We start from the raw sequence: 5,051 nt of genomic DNA, 5'->3' as shown, positions 1-5,051 counted from the left end.
GAGAAGTTGGAGAGCTGGAAGTGGGTGAATGGATTAGTTCCAGACAGTCTATTCATAGTTGAATACTAAATGAGATATTTAGTAAAACATTTTAGCAAACATTTAGTAAAAAAAAGACACACAGACCAAAAGAAATGGAAAGTACAGCTTGTATTCAACATCAAAAACAAGGAGAAGTTTTAATTTTCATTCTTCTTGGAGGGTTTCCCGTGATTTGGGATGGGCATAAGCATGTAAGTAATATGATGCTTGGGCAACGGCCACCTCCAGCCTGGCATTCCTCGTGTCAGCATCCACAGCCACCTGTACATTTCCGCTTCATTTTCATGCCTCCCCAGTTGTCTGCCTAATATAAAGCTCATCACGTTTTTGGTGCCTTTGCCACGCTTTAAGTATTCATCTGCCTTCCTCCTGGGGCTCTCTCTTGGTGGGCTGGAAACGACCTCGGGTTGTCCTCTATCCATGGCTGGTAGATTCCACGCAGTCTCAAGGAGACAGCACAGCGGAGGATGTCTACAAAAGATAATGAAATCCAAATAAGCCACGGGCCTCAGAGGTTCTCATTTTCTGATCACCTCCTTACCTGCCCCCACATTACTGTTAATGCAGGAGTCCTGCCTCACCTAGAGTTTCAATTCCCATAGCTTTACTTACTAGTGGTCAATCATGATCTGAAGATAGTAAGTGGGAAATTCCAGAAATAAAAGAGATTCTAAATTTGAAATTATGTTCCATTGTGAAGTGGCATAATCGAATTCCATGCCATTTCTCACTGTCCTGCGTGGGAACTGCATGAATCACCTCTGTGTTTATTATCAAATGCAGCTGTGTACATGAACTCTTCCACAGCATCTGTAGCTTGTGTCGGTGTTACCCTGTTTTTTGTTAATGATGCTCCCAAAGCATAAAAGCAGTGATGGAAAAGTGCCAGGGCATAAACACGGAAAGACGGATTTATTCTGGTACTATATAGCAATATTGCAGGACGTGTAGGAAAAGCCATCCTATGAGATTTAGAACACATTCTCTAGTGGAATGGGGCGTTGACAGTCCTGAAATACATAGACCTAATCTACATGGGAAGTAGAAAAATACAAGATCTCCCGAGTAAACTGGGAGCATGGGGACCTTGGGGAAGGATTGGAGGGGAGGGGAGAGACAGGGAGGGGAGCAGACAAAAATGTAGAGCTCAATAAAAATAAAAAAAATCTTAATAAAAAAAAGAATGCTACCCCTTCTTCCACATTGTTACTAATGTAGGTCTGTGTCTAGAATCTCTTTTGTTTTTCTGGTGCATTTTAAGTCATGTCTTTATTTCTAAATCCTTCATGTAAGTTTCCATGTCTTATAGGTCAAGTTCATTATCAGGTATATATCTTGGTTTTTCGAGACAGGGTTTCCTGTAGCTTTGGAGCCTCTCCTGGAACTAGCTCTTGTAAACCAGGCTGGCCTTGAACTAACAGAGATCCACCTGCCTCTGCTTCCCAAGTACTGGGATTAAAGGTGTGCACCACCACCGCCAGGTGCATGCTTTTCTTAATTGAATAATCTGCTCATGTCATTACTTGAGAAAATCCTATTAAAGCACATCAATGGTATTGTGTTGAATTTATAGATTGGTTTTGAGTAAGAATTAATATTATTATTCAGGAAAAAATGATAATATTTTAAACGTGAAACAAATATGTGCCATTAAAAATCATTTTCACAGCTGGGCAGTGGTGGCGCATGCTTTTGATCCCAACCCTTGGGAGGCAGAGGCAGGCAGATTTCTTTGAGTTCTAGGCCAGCCTGGTCTACAGACTGAGTTCCAGGACAGCCAGGACTGTTACACAGAAAAACCCAGTCTTGAAAAACCAAAACATTTATTATCTGCCTTGACCAGTACACACTCTATATAAATGCACAGAAATACTAAGCTACAAATGAGTACAAGAATTATTACATTTCAGTCAAAATAAGTTAAATCCACATGAATAAAGAAGATGGTTTGAAATAATTCACAGCATTCCCATGCCGCAAGTTCTTTAGCCATTAGAATATAAAACAGAGGGGTAGGAGATAGGAGGCATTATCTGTTGTAGGTCTACACACGTTACTCTCATGTGTTTTCAGTACCAGCATGAGAAATTGTGCCCAGTTAATTCTGCCAATGGTGTTGAACCGGTATCAAGGCTCTTGGAAGGCTTAGATTTGAGAAACAGAAGGATAGGACCTAGGCAGGTTGGTTCACAGATGTTTTCTCTGTTTTTTGTTTGTTTGTTTGTTTTTGTTTTATTGTTTGGTTTTCTTTCGAGACAGGGTTTCTCTTTATAACAGCCCTGGCTGTCCCGGAACTAGCTCTGTAGACCAGGCTGGCCTCGAACTCACAGAGATCCATCTGCCTCTGCCTCCTGAGTGCTGGGATTGAAGGCATGCGCCATCACTGTCCGGCTCTCAGTTTTACAAGATCGGTTCTCAACTTTCCTAATGCTGCAATCCTTTAACACAGTTCCTCATGTTGTGCTGACCCCCAACCATAAATGATTTTCATTTCTACTTCCTAGCTGTAATTTTGCTGCTGTTGTGAACTGTACTGCAAATATCTGATATGAACAGTGGAATTACAATTCACAGACTGAGAACCACTGTTTTAGAAGAGTGATCACTAGCACTGGGCCACAAGAAAAGAACCCAGTCACAGGAAAAGCAAACCAAGCTAACCAATGAAACACACAACCAACTAACCAATGAAACACACAAAGGGAGCCTAGGAACCTGACAGTGGTCTCCAAGGCAACAGAACAGAGTTTCTGGGGGGAAAGCTGAGCCCAGGCCTTATCTCTAAAATGCTTTTACCCAGGAGAAGGACACAGGAGAGGCTCTTACCTGAGACTGAAGTCTCCAGCAACTCAATTGATGATTGACTTCTGAAGCCCAGGTAGGCTGTGAAAATGGAATGAACACTGTTAGGACATTTTGGTACCTCCCACCACAGGAGAAATTCAAACAAAGAGAACTTTCATATGGTCTAAGGAGCAGTCTGAGGCCAAAATACCTGAGCATCCCAAGAACAGCTACAGGAATCTACACCTGACCACAGTACTCAATCCTCCCCCCCAGCAAACTCTCTACTTACTGTTTTCAGTCCTAGATCAAGAGTAACCTAGGTGGTAGTGGTCAGGGCAAAAATCTTCCCACTGTATACCGTTCCAAGGTTCTGAGGTCCATTGTGAGTCATCATGACTTTTTAACCAATCAGATCCCAGGACGTAGAGGAAGCGGATGGAAAGTGAAAAAATGAAACTTTCCCTCTCCCTTCTTACCCTCACTCCCAGATCAGTACTGCTCCCTCGGGATCTGGCTCCTCAGTTAGCTGGAGAAAAAACATTCACAGAAATTATAGCAACTTTGTTCATTATAAACAAATTAACCGAACTGATAAACACCAATCCCGCTGCACTGTGGCAAGATGGATGCTATCATTTAATTAGTAGAAAATCGTTGCAGAAAACAGCTTTAAGTAAAACGTGTTCTGGTTTCTATCCCAGCCCTGGATGGCTCCCATACATAAATCTATTGTCCTTAGGTCTGTCTTCTGCAAGGCAAACACCTTCACCTTTGGGTGTTTGTAAGGATTTACTGGGATGGAGTCAAAACCGTACTCAATAACTAACTGTCTTCCAGTGAGTACTCAGGTTCTTTCCACTCCTCACGCTGCTGGTCACCACCGACCTCGGCCTTAAGCCGTTCCTGTTGGCTTTTTTTACTTCCTTGAAAGTTGTCCTCCTTGGTGGTGGTGTTTCCCCTTCCCCATGTTTCTCGCCATTCTCAAACAAAAGTTCTCAGGAAGCCGGGTGGTGGTGGCACAGGCCTTTAATGCCAGCACTTGGGAGGCAGAGGCAGAAGGATCTCTATGAGTTCAAGACCAGCATGGTCTAGAAAAGCTAGTTTCAGGACAGGCTCCAAAGCTACAGAGAAACCCTGTCTTGAAAAACAAAATAAAAAACCCAAAAAAAACCCCACAAAAGTTCTTGGGGGATAAGGGAAAGCTCCAGATACTCACAGTAGCAAAGGGAAAGGGCTCTTGACTCTCAAGAGCTAGTCTCTATTCTGTGGCTGATAGGCAAGTTCTTGCCTATAGAATCACTTGTATTCACAGGAGAGACACTAAATTTGTGTCCCTGGTCAGTCTGCCATCATCTGACTTTGAGAAAATCAGCATGTATTGCACTCCCAGACTGCTAAGACGGACTGCCTGAGTGCTAAGACGGACTGCCCTTGTTTTATACATGAGCTTAATTCCAGTTCTTACTGGAACTGGGGACCCTGAGGTCTGCCTGTGGACAGAGTGGGCCCCCGTCTCCAAAGCATTAGCCTGAAGCACTGCTTCTGGCTCTCTGGTGAGTCATGTCTCTGCGTCACATCTAAGACCATGGAATCCCAAGCCTACAGAAGCACCGACCTTCAGCCGGACTCCAGTGTTTCTGATGGCTGAGATGACTATCTGTCCCCAGGCAAGAAATTGCATTTTCATTAAGAGGCACTGACGAGAATGTGAGCTTCATGTCTACTGGAACATGAGTTAGGACACTAGCGGCACGTAGTGGCACGTAATGTGCGCAAGTTCATTGCTAGTCCATAGCAGTCCACACCTAGTAAGATTGCTCCCTTGCTTTGAAAATCAACTTGCTATTTAAACATTTCTCCATTTCCTGGACTGGGTTAAGAATACAATTGCTAACATAAGGCAATGTGTTCCAATTGCTGACATTTAAAATGCTGTACTTAAGTCTATCGGCTTACTTAGATCTTAGTCTCATATCCGTAAATGATGAGGCTGGTAAGAAAAATCCCTGTTAACAAAAAGTCAAGTGACGGTGGCACAGGCCTTTATTCCCAGCACTTGGGAGGCAGAGGAAGGCAGATCTATGAGTTTGAGGCCAGCCTGGTCTACAAAGAGAGTTTCAGGATACCTAGGGCTGTTGCACAGAAAAACCCTGTCTTGAAAAAAAAATGGAAGGAAGGAAGGAAGGAAGGAAGGAAGGAAGGGAGGGAGGGAGGGAGGGAGG

General features: G+C 43.5%; 1 long non-coding RNA gene across 1 annotated transcript; it reads right to left on the bottom strand.

The window, feature by feature from the left end:
* Window positions 1–479: 479 nt before the first annotated feature.
* Window positions 480–4,225, bottom strand: LOC126495084 (uncharacterized). The gene is made up of 4 exons (XR_007590105.1): window positions 4,046–4,225; window positions 3,306–3,355; window positions 2,869–2,925; window positions 480–513 (listed from the first exon to the last, which is right to left on the bottom strand). It is a non-coding gene; the product is annotated as an uncharacterized lncRNA (long non-coding RNA).
* Window positions 4,226–5,051: the final 826 nt, after the last annotated feature.

Source organism: Alexandromys fortis, unplaced genomic scaffold (assembly GCF_014885135.2).
Source record: "Alexandromys fortis isolate MF-2015 unplaced genomic scaffold, M_Fortis_MF-2015_v1.1 scaffold_442, whole genome shotgun sequence".
Lineage (NCBI taxonomy): Eukaryota > Metazoa > Chordata > Mammalia > Rodentia > Cricetidae > Alexandromys > Alexandromys fortis.
The sequence above is the reverse complement of the archived record's forward strand: the minus strand, read 5'-3'. Positions and strand labels throughout refer to the sequence as shown.